This window comes from Dreissena polymorpha, chromosome 4 (genome assembly GCF_020536995.1).
Source record: "Dreissena polymorpha isolate Duluth1 chromosome 4, UMN_Dpol_1.0, whole genome shotgun sequence".
In the NCBI taxonomy this organism is placed as follows: Eukaryota; Metazoa; Mollusca; class Bivalvia; order Myida; family Dreissenidae; genus Dreissena; species Dreissena polymorpha.
Genome location: NC_068358.1, coordinates 84,567,026 through 84,586,258, shown reverse-complemented (window position 1 = coordinate 84,586,258; position 19,233 = coordinate 84,567,026). Strand labels below are relative to the sequence as shown.

General features: G+C 34.9%; 1 long non-coding RNA gene across 1 annotated transcript; it reads left to right on the top strand.

Annotated features, from left to right (window-relative positions):
- The first annotated feature begins 7,821 nt into the window (after positions 1-7,821).
- On the top strand, positions 7,822-9,986 carry LOC127879217 (uncharacterized). The gene is made up of 2 exons (XR_008048971.1): positions 7,822-8,540; positions 8,807-9,986. It is a non-coding gene; the product is annotated as an uncharacterized LOC127879217 (long non-coding RNA).
- Positions 9,987-19,233: the final 9,247 nt, after the last annotated feature.

Sequence of the window (19,233 nt, the reverse complement as noted above, 5' to 3'; positions counted from 1 at the left end):
ACAATATATAAATACTATGTTCATTTATATGTGGTAAACTTTGGATCAATTTCATTGATGTTTAAGTAAGAAAATACCAGTTTCTTATTCGGCTTGAATAAGGAATAAGGAACTGGTTCCTTTTTCCTTATTCAGCCGCGAATAAGGAACTGGATTATAAATAAAAATAAACATGTTTAAATTTACAAGATTGCACTTTTATATCACATGCATGTACAATAAAAATTAATGCTTTAGGTTTTGTTAATGTTAAGTTACCATTCGAATTAGAAAATATTGGTTCGGTTTCAACAAGAAATCCTATGCAAGCGCGAAGAAGAAACATGAATATGTAACGTAATACATAAAGTAAATGTTTTCGAATAATTTTGTTTTGATTTACTTCAGAAATGTTTGCATTATTATTCTTTAAAACCCTGTAACAAATTTGTTACGCGTGATTAAGGAATAAGGAACAGTTCCTTATTCCTTATTCAAACAAGTAGTAAGGAACTAGGAATAAGGAACCAACTTACTCTCCATCTTTTGAGCTAGTTTCCTCGTCGATTTGTTCAACCATTGAGTATGTTATTGATAGAGATCAAGAACTTCGTGTATCGTTCATATTTAAAAGTGCTATGACGATAAATTCAGCTATCCATTGTTTGTTTTTCAAAGTTTAAAATTTAAATCCAATATGGCTTCGCTTTTTTTGTATGATGTCTCTTTCGTGACCAATTTAATGATATCTTGACGTAATAGTTGACCAATAGTTGGTCGCAACCAATTCTAGTAATTCCACCAATATTTTCGTGTCGGGTCATTTAAACCCGTGATGTGCAGATTGTGATGGGACAGGTCTTGGCGTGATGTTGTAATGTTTCGTGCTTTGAGGTATCGGCATGCCATGTGCCGTGTCGCGAAACGATGTTTCGTCATAACGGGATGTCGTAGCGTGATGAGATATGTCGTGATGTGATTTGTTGTTATGTGATGTGTCGTAACGTTTCGTGCCGTTTTGTGATCTGTCATGATGTGATGTGCCGTTGTGTGATAATATAGGAGCTGAGATGTCTAACTGTGAAGTGTTTTGATCCATTATGTCGTAGCCTGATATATCCAGTTGTGGTACGTCGTGATGTGGTATATCGTTACAAACCATATTGTTAAACTTTGGGACATTTGTCTTTTATTTAGAGCTTGGTATCCCAATATCAACACCGTTTGTATCTTCTTTTTTTCTTATAATTTCTTAAGGTATATTTAAACTTTGTTGAACTTGACGATTACTAACACTGGTGACAGAGGAATTTATTTGTGAATTTCCATACGCAAATCACTATTCAAACATGATAAAAAATCGGTGATTAACGTTTCAGAAAAGAATGCATTTAGAATTAAAGATATGTATGTACATTCGTGCAGTTTAAATAAACAATTCGTGTCTAATGAATGGAATATTATTTTATGTTGACAAGGCATACGTTTTTCAATTGTGCAAATAAATTAACAAAATGATTGCACTGTAAAATCAAGCCACACGCTCATAGAGAAATTTATTATTAAATACGCTGGATTAATAACAAACCCGCTCACGCTATTTTCAACAATAATAAAATTATCAACGGCGTTCAGTATTTAAATAATGCTGATATTTCGAATGCAATAAATATATACCATATAAGATGTTTGTATTAAAATTCCGTCTTATTAATTTATTGCATTCAACCCCATTCGACGATAAGCCCAGAGCGAGAACCAAATCACGATCCCATGCATCTTATCTTAAATACTTAATCTATTCTTTTGTAACTAAATTATTTAATACAGAATAAGTTTATTACTTAACCTGACAACATGAGGCGAACGTACAGGTTTGATATTCAAATAGCATATTCAAGCTGTGCTCTAAAATAACAGGTATATCACCAACGAAGCACGATTTAATTTTCTGAATTCAATCTCAAGCTGAGAAAATATATGAATTCCATAGATTTATAACTTAAAGGGGCCTTTTAACGTTTTGGTTAATTGAAAAAATTAAAAAAAGTTGTTTCAGATTCGCAAATTTGCGTTTTTGTTATGATATTTTTGAGGAAATAGTAATACTGACTATTTACCATGCTTTTAATTATCCATTATATGCATCTTTCGACGATTTGAAAACCTGAAAATTATGAAGCGTCATGCGACGCGAAACGATCGAATAATTTGGATAGTTCTGTTGTTGTAGCTATATTTTGGGAAACTACGAGGACTGCTTATATAAGTTAAAAATATATATTCGCTCTATGCGTGAGCCAGAGGGGGTAATCACGTGATAGTCAAAATTGCGACGTCCAAGCCGAGACAGTTATTTTTCGCCCGTTTTATAATCTTTAATACTTTTGTTTATTTTTTAAATGACGCTCACTTTCCAGCCATATCAGTAAAAAGGTGATTAGCGTTTATTTCGTATTAAAATTATATCTCGACTTTACTCCCCGTAAATTTTCTTAGTGGAGCACTAATTAGGTCATTCCGCTAAGTAATTTCGCATCTAGTAAAGTCGAGATATAGTGCGAATATCACTATGAAATAAACGCCAACAACTTTCTTGCTAATATGGCTGAAAAGTGAGCGGAATTAAACAAATATAATACAGGTAATAAAGGGTATAAAACGGCGATAAATACCTGCCTCGGTATGGACGTCGCCATCTTGATAATCACGTGATTACCCCCTCTGATAAGCATGGATGGTCGAGTGGTCTAAGCGGGAGACTTTTTACTCCAAGACCCCAGGGGTCAGTGGTTCGAGCCCTGTTAAGGGTTTTCCTTTAAAAAAATTGTATTCTTGTTTTTTTACTGGATATTTTCAGGTCAAATGTTTAAATTTATCAATATAAAGCATTTAATGACATGCTTCAATACATGCCAAAATCTGTTAAACTTTAAGCTTTGGTATTGAACATCGATCTATTTGGTTCGCCTGTCTAACAGTTTGCGACAGCAATCATCACTGAGCTTGCAGTTTGCAAACCGAAAAGCGAATGGCTGAGGATTTGTATCAATTATGACCTTAATTTAAGGATTAAAAAAAGTAATATATATATCCGGATAAAAAATGAGTCTTTTTGGTTTGATATTGTGTAATATGTGTATTAACAAAACACATATTTTTAAAACATATGTAAAAAGCGTATATAGATCTGTTATCTCTTTTAAGGCAGACAGAACATTGAAGAATTCAAAGCAAGCATACAAACTAAAATTTAGCCATACACAATTGACGAAAGAAAAGTTTTATTCAATTGGATATAATACTCTGCTGAACAAAGAAACTCCTTCATGTACTCAAGAAATAATGTGTTGATAAATATCAATTAGAACACAGATACTCGTAATTAGCCAGCCAGCCAGCCAGCCAGCCAGCCAGCCAGCCAGCCAGCCAGCCAGCCAGCCAGCCAGCCAGCCAGCCAGCCAGCCAGCCAGCCAGCCAGCCAGCCAGCCAGCCAGCCAGCCAGCCAGCCAGCCAGCCAGCCAGCCAGCCAGCCAGCCAGCCAGCCAGCCAGCCAGCCAGCCAGCCAGCCAGCCAGCCAGCCAGCCAGCCAGCCAGCCAGCCAGCCAGCCAGCCAGCCAGCCAGCCAGCCAGCCAGCCAGCCAGCCAGCCAGCCAGCCAGCCAGCCAGCCAGCCAGCCAGCCAGCCAGCCAGCCAGCCAGCCAGCCAGCCAGCCAGCCAGCCAGCCAGCCAGCCAGGCCGGCCGGGCGGGCGGGCGGGCGGGCAGGCAGGCGGGCAGGCAGGCGGGCGGGCAGACATTTTATTCAAGACTCGAACATAGTACATCGTCAAAACACATACATTAACAAAGAATATGTCAACATGATAAGACATTCTCATTTCGCATTTTCGAGGAAAAAATAAAAAATCTACAGGGAGGAAAAAGGTGTTAAGTAAATAAAAATGACAATACCATCTCTGTAGTGGAGATGGGCTTTATGTCTTACATTCAAAATTTGTAAAAAGCAACAAATCATTTTGAACTTAAGTTTAATGTTACCTTCTATAAAAGAAACGGAACATAAATAATTAAATACGCTTAAAAAAGTAAACATTTAAAATAAATTCTTACGAAGACCACAGATATCCCTTGAGAAAAAATAAACAGTGAAAGTGAGTGACAGCGCGGAATGTGATTTACAATGAACAACGTTTGATGTAATAATAATGTATCGCCTCATGTTACAAGAAAACCATATTTTGCTTGAAAAGTGGGCTTACACATGATTTTAATGTTATTCTTCTTTTTAAGCGAGCCGTCTTTGGGTGTTGTCTTTTTTTGTGTTATTATATTCTTCCTTGCGGTGGATAGAACTGATTATTGTCATAAATGCAACGGCTTTAATTTATATTTAATAAATTTGGTTACACTTTAATCAGTAAAGGCGTTCGTTTTAATACGAACCACCAAATATAGGTCCGTATCTACGGATTCGACGCATGCACCGCAAGGCACTACATAAATAAATTACACGTTGAAAAACCATTTTAATATCAACTGAATCATAAGGTAATTGATAACGTTTCAACAATGTGGAACTATTCAACCGTTTCCACATACCGGTAGTTGGCGACAGATATTGCATCGGATTCTCACAAGGACACTAGTCCGAGTACTACGCTTCAAAGAGAAATTCAACCAACGTCGACGATGCCCCTTCTGATTCGATCATATACAACAAATTTGATGATGTCAACGTCTGTCGGTGTGTCTACTTCAACAATATTTTAGGAGTGACCTTTGCAAAAACGTCACCAATAAAATCAACAACGTCAGATGAATCATTTATAAAAAACAAAACAACTTTACCTATGTCCATTGCAAGTCCGCGATAACAGTCAATCAATCCTTGTGTATTTACGAAAACGCTGTTTTAACATTACATCTTGAGAGATTTTATTTCAATCTACATTCTTAAACGTGGCACCAACGGACTTTAACGTACAATCAATAAAAAAATACATATATTTTCGTTTGCCGGAATCAACATAGCCGATGAACTCTAGAACAGTCATAAATTCGCCGAAGAAATCAACCCCGGTAACAACTCGTACTTCTGAAGGCTCTCAGAGCATTTTCGCCCCACGTGGCGTCTAATATTGCCATATCAAAGTCACTCAATACGAAAAACAGATTTTCGCCGCTTTTAGATATTTTAATGCCTTATAGCCAGAGACGGCATGAAATGCGAATGGTTTTGCACAAAGACTGACTTAATGACCACTAACTTTGGAATGGAATTAACAAAAGCCATTACGACAAACTGACAAAATATGTTCGGTCTTATGTAAAAGTCATGACATTTAAACAATATGTATGGATACACCGGAAACAAACCGACAGCGTATGGTAGAGCTTCATCCAAAACGAGACAGATTTACTTTTGTGTTGTTTTGTTACCTAGATGTTTGTATATATTAAAAAATATGCACACTCAAATAAAATTGTTATCCTAAGACGCTGTAAAATGAACGTTTATATAGAGAGGTTAACGGTACGGGGATGTAAACATTCCCTGAAAATGATTTTTTTAAACTGCGAATTGTTTAATCCATCAGGATTTATTGTCTGTTATACAATCAATAATTATTTTGATATTTATCGAGCCTCGCTGTGTGAAACATCACACGTTAGGTCAAACGTGTAGAATGTTTATAAAAAACAAGTCGTCATAATATTGCGTACGAATTTAATTATGATTTTCTAACCTTAAAATATGAACACGAGTTGTAATGAACCGAAAAAGTCCTACATGCAACATTTGTGTATCTCTTTCAAGCAAGTATTTATTTTGAGATTAAGATTAACGTCACATTTTATAAAAGAAAAGAAACTTAATAAATCTGCATTTTAATTTTTAACATTAAACATTTGAATATATTCTTACGGTATATCATGTCACCAGTTTAAAACAGTCAACAATGTCAGTGAGCGACAACGTAGCAGTTGATTTAAAATGTTAAATGTTTAACAGGTAAATAAATGAGAGAATGATAGTATAACTTCACCTTATGTTAATTGAAAAGTGGGCTTACATATGTTTTAGAAGACTGCAAAATAGTCTGAACTGTAAACACTTATCATCTTGGAGTGAAGACAAAGACTTTCTAAAGGATTAATAACTGTAATATAATTATTATGTATGAACACTTAAAGTTTTAGAAAGAAACAAAACTGAATTTTAAGGATTCTCAGACGTGTTTAGGTGCCAACTCCATCTATCCCTCCCCGCGCTATTTTTGTTTCGTTGTCAAACACTCATTTATTTTTGCAAAATATGTTGTACTATATGAACATCATGAATGATTCAAACTCAACCAATAGTGGAACAAACAAAAGTGTATAAAACATTGAGCATTTGAGGAAATTCACTTTTAATAAAGGGACTTAACAATAGTTCCTATTTTTTACGTCATATAGGGTATTAACAACATAATAATATCATAAATATTACGAACGGTTTGCATGCCGAACGATTTGTACCTGGGTTCTCTTGTGCTAAAATTGAACGCTCTACATTTACACCGCGAAGGTAATAGACTCTATGAGGCGCGTATTGGGGTTTGTTATTTTTTTTTTGATTTTGCTCTCAAGTTCATAGTTTAATTTCGCGCATATTTGGGCAATGTTCGGAGTTACGTATATTCACGACTTACGGCGATGTTAATAAAAAGTTTAAATACTTAAAATCCCTCCCATGACTTGCTTTTTTAAATTCCGTCATATTAATATTTTCTTTCACATCTCACTCTAAGATAAGCTCGAAGTTATTGCATTGAGGTCACGCGCATCTTTATAGAATTAAAATGGCTTTATGAAAATTAGATATTTCATACACATGCAGTCTATGATTTGATGGTTAAAAGTGATTCAAATATTCAAAGAACTTATAACATCTTAAAGCGCTGGTTTCAACACTAAAAACATTACCAACTAAATGCACGCTGAAGTTTGAAATTAGTATCTTATGGGGTCAAGATTTTCGTTCATTGTTTATATTTTGTTTTGAAAAGTAAGACAGCTAGTGAACGAACACTATGAGCATGTCAATTATTTAATATCGGCCCGATATCGGGGCGATTTATATTTGCATATCGGTCCTATATCGCTGTTTAGATCGAGATCAGACTTGCACCACGGCGTGATGTCTGTCCGATATAAAATACGGCATTCTGTCGTCGTTCCCCCGCAAGAATCTCAGTTCAACTCAACATGGCGCCGATATAATTATGTTCGTAAATCGGTTCGATATTGGAGTTTTGCTAAGGCCCAGATCACGGCGCGATTATAACTTAAATAGAAAAATAATTTTTCAATTAATCACGTGAAGCGTCATTGCGGAAATAACTAGATACGAGATGTAATTGGACTCTTTATTTCCGCTCGCGTCGAAATGTCGAAATAATAACATGTGAGCCATACTAAAATGTTTTCTCCCTAATAAATACAGTAAACAAACGCAGTTAATTTTCATCCTTTTATTGGGTTCATGATGTATTTTTTTTTATCTTTTATTGTTTTTCTCCTTGTTGAGCACGCTATTGTTGTGTTTGTTGTCTAATACGCTTCACTGCTTCGTTAAAAAACGTCTTTTATTCTGCTATTTAGCATTTAATAACGCCTCCAATATTTACGGCAGATTACACAGGCCATTTAAATAAATGCAACAGCTTTAACAGTATATGTTCATTAACTTTAATTCCACTTTAATCAATTAAAGCTTTCGTTTTATGTATATACAAAATTTTGGCCCTTATCTACGGGCTCGGCGCATGCCAAAGTCACTGTAAGACTCAAGATAAATAAAGAAGGACACATTTGAAAGCTATTTATTATCAACTGATTCACAGAGCAATCCATATCGTTTCTACCATGTGGAAATATTCTACCGTCTCAACAAAGCTGGTGAGAGTTCTGGTAATCGTTTTCCTTTATGGGCCTATTCCATTAATAAGTGCTTCGGGTTTATGCTTCGTTTTGGAAACAAACCAGACGTTGCAACAATATTGCGAATGGAGCAACTGGTTTCCATGGAATTGTGTAATTTGCGGCCTAGGCGTACCCGGAAATCTCTCCCTGGCCTCCCGGACACGAAGCATCTGCTGTGACAAGAGACTTCCACCGGAAACCTGCGGCACATCGTGTAACGTAACACAAAATGACGTCAAAGAAACGGGCATATGTGAAACTGAATGCCCACACCTATATAACACCACGGCAAAAGCGAGTTTGCCTAGTGCAAAAGTTGAAGCGCAGACACTACCTTCGACAACAACAGTCACCAGTAAATCGGATTATAACGAGTACACTAGTCCGAGTACTACGCTTCGAAGCGATATTCAAACAACTTCGACGCTGCCCCTTCTGGTGCGATCATCTACAACAAAAGTGGTTGAAAACAGTGCTGGCCACGGGGATTCGAGTTATTTACGGGCGGTGGCTCATACGCAGGGAATGTCTTGCGATGATCAGTGTTGCTATCTTGGGTCTTGGATGTTGTACAGTAGGGGAAGTTTAAGATGTAAGATAGTTTACTATTTCATCAAACGCATACCACTAATCAGTGAATTAAAGCATTTTTACACGCATCTTAATCGTTGTTTATTTGGAGTAGAAGTAACGATTTTGGTTCATCAGAATGCATTATTTAAATACACAGTATAATCATATACGTATTTTAAATGTATGTATAAGGAAATGCTGTCATAATTATATGCAGAAATATATGAAATACTCGATCTATATTTCTCTTCTTAACTCAATCTTTATGGTTTTTTTTTGTTTCAGTGTGTCTGTTTATTCTAATGTCCTTCTATGTAACCATAGCCACCACAGGGTTTCTGGCCACCCTGCGTATAGTCAGGGTTTACAATAACCGGAAGTCACGTGTGCATACAAGCGCAAAACCGCCATTCAACGACAGTGTGTGATAAAACATTAACACGATAGAAAAACACGGTAGAAAAACGATCTGCTTTATTGTGTCGTTAAGGTGAAAAGGTTTATTTTGGACCCGAAAATTTAACTCAACAAAACACTTTAAAGCCACACACTTTGCCTCTGACCTTGAAATGAAATACATGTTAATCAATACATATACCGGTAGATGCAATTTGAAAGTGTGCATAATTGTCATTAAATCTATTACCTAGTTTCCAAGTAATTAATTATTATTCAAACGGTACCGCTTTTAAAACCAAAAGTAGGATTTCTATACGTATACGTCCTTTTCGACAAACGCGATTATTTTTTTAATTTTACAGCGCAAAAAGAAGGATTTCAACCTAGTAACCACCAAATATTTTCTAATTGGCATAGATAAAATTAAATCTATAGCCTAGTTAGCAAGTAATTTATTATTTTTCAAACGATACCGCTTTTAAAACCGTAACTAGGATTTCTAGACGTAAACGTCCATTTCGACAAACGCTATTGTTTTTAAGTTTTACAGCGCAAAAAGGACGGATTTCTACTTTGTAACCACCAGATATATTCTTAATGGCATAGATAAAACATGTTTCTTATTTATACTTTAATTTACTATGCCAAATAAGTTGTGTGGGTTTAATGACCGTACTAGGACTGTTGCTATACTGGTAACAACTTGACTCTCCGTTACGAATGCTATGTAATTGCTGTTGTTTGTCTGTTTTCGTTTATTAGAATTTCTTTGTGTGTTTGCCTCATGTTTAAGAACAGATAAAACATGTATAATGGTTTTAAGAACGACCAAATAACACGCTCCGTCACAATCAATACAAGTTCAGTTTTTAGTATTTATGATAGAGCGTTGGTGAAGTTCATGACGTTATGATTGATAGCCTGTTAATTTTGTTGCGATGGCAAGGGGATCAATCTGCGTAATCTGTATGCCTTCCATTGATATATATAAGTGTGTTTGTACTCTTGATAATTTATTTTTTGAACGTGACCCAACGAATGAATGGATAAAATCGTCGCAATTCAATTGATTGATATATTATGATAATATGACTTAAACCTCCACGTTCATAATCAATTCCCACAAGCTGAATATGGGAATAAGTACTTCCGGTCGAACAAAAATACAGTGCACTTCAATCGACCACTGAAAGCCACCTATCCCTAACATATTTATGAAATAATAATTTCCGTCGGCATTTATAGAACGTGTTCATCGTGTATTCTACGAGCCCTAAGAGTGATACATAATCAATTATTGCGAGTCCGCACGCCGGAACGGAACAAGAAGGTAGTATTCTCTTTTGTTTTATACTTTCTTACAAAAAAAATATTTTAAAGAGGTTTTTCTCTCAAAACCATTCACAGGTTTGCACAGAAAAGCATACCAACTTCGAATGACGTGCTCAGTCTGGTGCCGTGTCTAAAAATATAACGGGGCTTTCCTTTAGTCACTGGAAGCAAAGGGGGGGGGGGTACCAATGGGGGAATGCGTATACGTGAGCTGACCGGGTAAAAGTGAGGTTAGAACTTACTTCCAAGATGGCGTCGTTTTTGTGTTTTTCGTGAAGGTGTAGCGGAGATTTTCACCCGGTAAGCCACTTTGTATTTGTATAAATGTTTAATGAATACCGATTCTTCGATTCGGCTCTACGGTGCTTTGTTTGTTTCAAGGTCGTAGACGTCGGAATTAATGAGTTATTGAAGGAAAATCGTCCACAAACCTGTGTTCTACTTTCTTGACATTCCAGAAATTTGGTGTACATTTTCTCTTATTAAACACATTATTGACGTACGTGTACAGTAACATCACGATTTTTTTCATCTCCCCCCCCCCCTATTTGTAGAACTGACTTCCTTTTAAACACATTTTGGGGCCTGACTTCCAAATGACAAACTGCTCTTCCCTATATTGCGCGCCTTAAAGATGTTTTATTCACATACAGACAGAGTTATGTGTAATGACAATATTTAACACGAAAATTCTCACATTGTAATCTGCAATGATAACATTAAGACCAGTTCATTTCGTGGAGTAAATCCAGTACTCATTGTGAGCACTGGTTCTCACATACACATGGAGGATTAGCATTAACTCCGAACAAGGTAACGGCTGTAAGAAAGTCTACTTTAAATGGAGGCTTTGCACTAACCTAGAGCAAGGTGCCGACGGTGAGCCAGTCTTCTTGCAATGAATGCTTTGCATTTACCCAGCCCAAGTTACCGACTGTGAGACAGTCTAATTTCAAATTGAGGCTTTGCACTTACCCAACGTAAGGTAAGGACTGTGAGCCAGTCTACTTTCAAATAGACCAGTTTCACATTGCTATGACTGTTGCTAGTTTTAGATATCACGTGACGCGTCAAATTTCAGAACGAGGCTGAACGTGTAACTTTCTTTAGCGGAGAATATCGATGATATTATATCAGTTGATTGTTATAATTGTTAACTTTCGGAAGATTCATGAGCACTGACAATAACGTCAAACATAGGCATACAGACATGTGTTTAGTAAAAACATTTATTAGTAATTATAATATAAACATTAAAGCACGATTTTTATATTTGTTAAATTGTAATATATTGATAAAAATATGTTACAATAATGCAAACTAGGCAAGAACAATTATACATTCAAGACGAATTTTATAAAATTCAGCAAAGACAAACTAGCGCCTCGAGCCGATTGTGACGAAGATATTTCGTACATATTTTCCTACAATAACCGGAGCATTCGTCTTTTTATAAGGATCGGAGTAAGTGTTCGTGCGTTTTATGAATAGATATCGTTGCAGGAAATTAAAATGATCCGTAAAACTAAATTTAGATTCACAGCGTACATGCATGATATACATGCTGGCGAATTCGACTGTACAGACATTTTCGATTTCGGAATTAAATATCTGGCTTATTTCGCATATTTCGACACATATTCTTAACTTTTATTTTAATTTATATTGAAATATATGTATTATAAGTTTTTTTCACACATTTGATATAAATTCATAAATATTTGAAAAAATCGGGCATTATCGTTTTTACGGCCTGTAACATGTGTTTCTTAGTCACCAGATGAACTTCAGGTAGCATAACGACATACCTTATAAACATTTCAAACCTATCAGTCTATTTTCATGGTAAAATCACTCTTTTTATTCCAATATTTTGCCCAAATGGGCTTTATCAAGGTTTCCTATATTTATATATTATTATTATATTATATAATATATTGATATTTCAGTCTAGTTCAAGGAGTTGTATGAAAATCTATTTTCAATGACTGCAACAGCTTGTCCAATCAATACAAATGTAGCTCATCAAATTGCAATAGTTGTCATTAAACGTCATGTATGGAAAAAATGTCTGGCGAATGCAAATGAGCTTTGCTCTGGAAAAAATGGGGTTCAATTTATTTGCTTAAATTGTCGTCGCAGATGAGTACAAAAAGGCTATTCAGGGAAGACACTTTCCGTCTTAACTGGATTTTGCTAGGAAGAAACTGTCTTGTCTTTAAACGAAACAAACTATAAAAGCGAAAAAGTGTCGTCCCTAAAGGCGAAACTTTATGCACACGTCATATGTTGTGTTATAAAAATCGGGAATATTATGACAATTTTTATGACTTTTAACCTTGTGGTACGACATCTGCAAACGATCTTTAGTTTCACTCCATACTGCACGATAAACGCAAACGACTGACATTTGTAAAGCCAAATTCTTGCGAATGTGGTCGACACAGCACAACACAAACGTTCTCCATTTTTTCTGAAGTACGATGAGGGACTTGATTATATACACAGATATGGTGCTTTCAAGACGGAGACATTAATTGAACACGCGTAAATCATTTAACGCAACATAAGCGCATCGAGGTAAGTTTAGCTCACCTGATCACAACATCAGTCGTGCGTGGTACGTCGTTCAACGTGCATCTTCAACATTTGCCTTGTTAACACTCTTCAGGCAACATTTATTGCCCGACCGTCATGAAACCTATGTAGACGATTTGTTACAATGATTTATTGGCCGAGTTCGAAACTAGGTCACATGAGGTCAAAAACTATGTCACTAGGTTAACTAGAAAAAGTTTGTAAATATTCTAGAAGTCACATAAAACTATGCATAACTCATGCATGTATAATGTGGCATGTCTGTAAATTGTTTTCTGGGCCGGTGGCCTTTAATTACGAAGTAAATTGTCTTGTCGTGTCTCTTGTCTTGATTGCATTTGATTGTTTGACTATCTAAGTGAGTATATTTGGTTTGACATCAATTTATCTTAACGTTATTGCTAAAACTTACAATAAGTATGATTTTTTTATATAATTTTTACTCTGTAGAAAGATAAAAATGTCTGTGTGGAAGAAGAGGCTTAAACACATATTATAATATCCGCTTTGAACTGCACTTTTACGTAGGCATTATTATGTAAAATTTTTATATTTTTATTCAGCATATGTTGGATCAGTCAATCTGTGAAATACATGCCGATAGAAAAATATAATCCGTATTCTGCTACTCGCTGTTGTTTCGATACCGTATCACCATACTACCGGAAACATTTTTTTCTGAAATAATGTCGGCACTGTACGGCATTGAAAAAACAGTGAACCCCTTGTTCCTTAAATTGACTCATCTACTGCAACACAATAAACACAACATATAAGTGTGCAACGGCATAATAATAATACCAATATTACGCGTTTCGATTGTTCCAATAGAATTTATAAGTCTTGTGGTTCGTGCTACTTTGAAACTAACTCGAGACTTCGCCAATAGTAAGTTATATATCATAACAGATTCAAATGCATTGACATAGTGTAATATTTCGTCAAAATTATTGCTCTGTGTTTTGTTTTTATTGCATCCAATACAAATTATGGCTCAACAATGCGCCAGACAAGTTTAAAGCGAATGCATATAAAATTTGGTTATTAAATAATGAACACTCGTCTTTTGATGTATGTTCTAGCTACATGACATTTTGTGTACATCGAGCAGTCTTATCATGTTAATAACTGTAGTCACACCAACTGATAGGCGTTCAGATGGTTTATACAATATGGACATTGTTTGTCATAAAGTGTCGCCATTTATAGAGCTGCTATGTTCCACTTGTATGTCGTGACATGCCTTTTTTATATGAGCTTTTCGCTCAACCTCCGCGAAGAGATTTGACTGGAACCAGCATAGCTCGATCAAATCTCTGCCGTTATTACCAACCGCGTGATGATAGCCGAGCCACGCGGTGCACTAATTGTCCCGTTGTTATTTTTACTTTTTAAAATTTATGTAATTTATTTATTAATTATGAACCTAAACCTATACACTAATTGCAAAATATAAAGGAAGTGATACTACTTTTTAATATATCAAACTTAAACAAAATAACACACTAAAATCCTTCCAGATCGATAAGGATTTTCTTCTGATGACAAGATTGTATGTATGAGCATGGCACGACAACTCTGCGTGGATATTGCTTTTTGCTACTCAACTCTACTCAATTTATTGAAACTGGGCCTTCCGGCCTAAAATAGATATATTACATATATATATTTAATACAAAGTTGTGTAGATCCCATCCAAATATGTTTAAGTATAACGAACTACTTAATAGCGCAAACAAGACAGTGTTTAGAAAGTTATCCATGTTAAGTTTTTAATTCTTTAAAATACGAGAAAATGTCATAAAATATATATGTAGTATATAAAAAATCACAAAGAAAACAAGTTCAGAATAATGTTACAGCTTTTGCAATTATTACACAACGTATAGAAATTATGTGGTTACTATGAATAAACCTCGTCCATGTGACGAAAACTGAAATGACGCATGTTTTGTATTTACTTCAAGCACCTGTTGATATTGTATATGAATGTTAATGACAAGGAACTTTATATGCTTGAGTTAATATAATATGGTCTATTTCTAAATAATAGACCTATTTATTGTTGTGCCACTCTGCTGGGCTGGTTTGGTCAGTTTCCTTATTGTTGGTGTTGTGTAACCGTAAGTTAAAGTAGCGAATTTAACCAAATAAAATTTCTTTCTCACCGTTATCTACACAAGGACGCGTCGTAATTTTTCTCCTTTTAATTATTTCTAATCTAAACAAGTAAACGTTTATTAAATCTGTAAAATAAAGTTTGAAGCAGGTAGTTGAAGGGTCTTTCTTTGCAATTCTTGGAATCTTTAGGATGGATGCTGAATTTACGGGGCTGTATTTTATGGATTTTCTGTAGAGTGGATTCGATGGTTGGGAAACAGTGGCATGGTCGCATGGCGCCTTACCTACGCATAGTCTTAAGAGCAAAAATCAATCCAAGCGTTATGAGAAATCGTAGTTTATATGTATTCATGGATTCAGTGTAATAACCATATTTTCTGGAAATAGGCTAATGTTTGCCTTAGTGGCAGTAAGAGAGTACATTTCAAGCTGTCAATGTGACCTGTTCTGAGATCTTTGGTCAAATGGGGTACATGGACGTAATTGAGAAGCTTCCAGAAATCTTGAACGTGGAACAATTAAGATTTTTTCAATTTTTCGCAATTTAAGGTGAAAATGGCTGCTTAAGAAATTCCTATAAAAACGCAAAAATTCTGTATTTATTTAAATGTCAATAAAATAAGTTTATACATTTTTTTAAATCCACAAGTGCAGAAATAAATCCATAGCATACACATTTATAATATGTTATACAGTAACATGTAGTTAATACTACTCAAGAATAAGGATACACTGTACAAGTTATATTGGTAACCATGGAAACACCATAAATAATCAAATTATTGTATTCTGTGTATACAAACACATTTTTCTTAGGTTTTTGTTGAAATAACTGATGCAAGAAAAAACTACTTCCATTCAAAATGCAGATACAAAGTCATAGTGTCTGTCTCAATAGACCCTTGTGTTGAATTTCTCTAAAATTAGTTTGCTGTTTGCTGTAAATTTGGATCAAGTAAGAAAACTAGCAATTATATCATTAAATGTTATGACACTGAAAAATATGTCTTGAAAACTCTACCATGATATTCCAAAGTTTGTATCCACTTTTCCCAAATATAATAATTGTTAAAAAGGTATATCAAGGATTAAGTTTATCCTGTAACTATGGAAACCAATTTCAAAACAAACAAAAAATTTATTTAAAAGATGTGAAACTAGTATCATTTATTTCAAAGAGGTGAAACTAAAATAAGTTATTTAAAAGTGGTTACACTTAAATTATTTATTTAAAAGACATGACCATTAAATATAATGTTTATTAAACCTTGCAAACACTAATACACAGCCTAATTAAACATTGCAATGTTCAATTTCTCAGTAATTCAGATATAATAGTAGTTCAATAATATAAATTTATAAAGAATTCAAAACCACCCCCGGAAACCCGATATGCTGTGAGAAGTTGGATGTGCTAGAAGAAGTTGCCGATAGATTTCGATGAATTTTGGTAGGGTAAGTAAATTCAGTTCTATAATTGTTTAAAGGGGCCTTTTCACAGATTTTGGCATTTTTTTAACTTATTCATTAAATGCTTTATATTGATAAATGTAAACATTGGATCATAAAAGCTCGAGTAAAAAATCAAGAAAAATTTTTAACCCTGGAGTCCTGCCAGAGTCCTGAAGTAAAAACGCTTTAGCCTACTGAGCTATTCCGCCGAGTACACAATTTACGTATTTTATACCTTATATAAGCAATCTTCGTAGTTTCACAAAATTTAACGACAAAAACAAAACTCTCCAAATTATTCAATCGTTTCGCGTTGCAACGCTGTATAATTTTTAGGTTTTAAAATCGTCAAAAGATGCATATAATGGCTATATTAGAGCATGGTTAATGTTCAGTATTACTGTTTCCTCACAAATATCATAACTAAAACGAAAACTTACGAATCTGAAACAACTTTTTTTCAATTTTGTCAATTTACCAAAGCGTGAAAAGATCCCTTTAAAGGCATTTTTGAATTAAAAGATATTTTGGTGTATGCAAAGGATTTATTAACATGTATGTTAGAAAAATCCTGGTTAATAATATTCAGGATTTATTGAAATATGGCTAATTAAAGTCGACGATGCAGGGATTTGTCCCATATTTAGCACTTTATTTACAAATTTCTTTAAAGGTATGCCAGTGAAAAAGTTTTTGCAACGACAATTATATTAACCAATGTCCCAGAGTATATATCCGCAAGGGTTATTTAAAAAAAAAATCGTATTGGTGGAAAAAATCGACTTTACATTAAACATGTTGATGAAAAAATGATATGAAATGGTGCTGTACAAAGATGTCGAGATATGACATGTGTGCAGTTCATTTATAAACTTAAATGCTCACTATTACAGCTGATTTATGCCAACTCTGATGCATTGTAGATCAATTTCATGGAACTTTGAGGTTTTATAGTTACGCCCGTTCTGAAGCTAAGTTAATTTCCAGCTTATTTGTATCTTTTTTGTATTGTTTGAAAATCATTGTAAATGTAAAGCAATTGATTCATACAGGTAAAAATAAACGTCCGGTAGGCAATCTAAACATTTATAATAATATTTTCTGCCTATAGTTCCAATTATGGGTAGACTGTCATAAATGTGAACTAAATTTGGATCTATTATACATGACTTAAAGTTGTCAGCTTTGCAAACATCTCCGACAATGCACGCGTGTAAATGTTTGTTTCTTTTCGTTCTTTTTGGTAATGATATTTGCAAAATGTAAACAATAATTTTCAAAACCCAATCAACGCCTCCTTCTTATGTGTATTTGCATAGATAACACGCACACCCTACTGGGTTTTGAAAATAAATGTTTACATTTTGCATATATCATTATTAATATATTAATTTGCAAAATAATAAACGTAAAAATAATGTCAGCAATTATAAAGACATACATATGTCCATTAAGGGGGCGGGCAGGGTTATCGCCCCTTCGTTTTCCTTGTCCATTACTTTTGCCTGTCAAATACACCCTCGAATGGCGACTCAATAGATTTGCAAATCATATACATGTATAACCCAAAACGAAAAACTCGTGCGCTTTCGCGCTAAATCTTTAACACAAAACCCGTGCAATTTTTGCGCTAAACCATTACCATAATCTCTTTTTTAAATAACATGAATAAAACCATACTATACCGTATTTATCAAACCGATAATATTTTCATTTGGTTTGATTGTTCATACGTTTGTCAAGATTTGACAATAAAACACTTTAGCCCCCCCCCCCGCCAGAGGTGTGAATACATACTGAATGAACACAATGGGCTCGTTCCGTGTACATATCCACACCTCTGGCGGGGGTTAAAGTGTTATTTTGCCCAAGATTGTATTATGTTTAGATTAAACTTCGATTATTGACTATTTTACATTGTATTTGTGCTGGTTATGCAAGCCATAACAAAAAGCAGCTACACCAAAACAGGCTAGCAATAAAATTCCTATTGAAAATAAAATATTGCTGTACCAGATAGCCAATTTCGTATACAAAACTAACATTTGCAGTGCCTTTACATTAGATATGTATCGCTACATGCACCAGAACATGCCAATGCGAGGTTGTTTTAGACTAATTGAGCGGAGAAAACGGTATGCCTTGACATGTGCGTGCTCAATATCAGGCTGTTCAAGAAGTTGTCCGTGTATAAGGTCCATGTGCGTGCTCAATATCAATCGTCAAAACCAATCGGAACTCAACTTTATCTAATAAAAAAACGCCATGAGCGATCGATTTATCAATGTTTGTCAACCAAAATGCGTCCACATGAACAACTGGTACTTAAACAGTGCTAATTAGTGTGAAAACAGTGATATTAATGTTAGTCCGTGTTCAATTTTAATTGACGGTTCAGGAAATATTCCATGACTTATCTACTCAGACAGACCAACCAGAGGAAAATGGTTGATACTCGCTGAAACCGCTTACGGCTGGGCCTATGATAGGCGTCAGCCGATTAAAAACAAGGAAGTAATAAGCACCATCTATCATAACCACCGGAAGTAGATGACCAGTTAAGCGAAAGTAAACATCACGCAAGAGGTAGTGCTCGTGAAAAGAATAAGTTGTACCATTTGTATCGCGAACGTTTTCCAAAAGCTGTGCTACAAATTAATAGTGGACATATCAAACTTCTATCATAAGTTGTTGGAGTTCATAATTAATACATCCGAGTGTTGAAATAGATCAATCATCTGCTACCTGGTACCAAAAGTTAAGTGGATTGGGACATTTTTTTCCTTTGTCCGAGGAAAGTATACTAATTT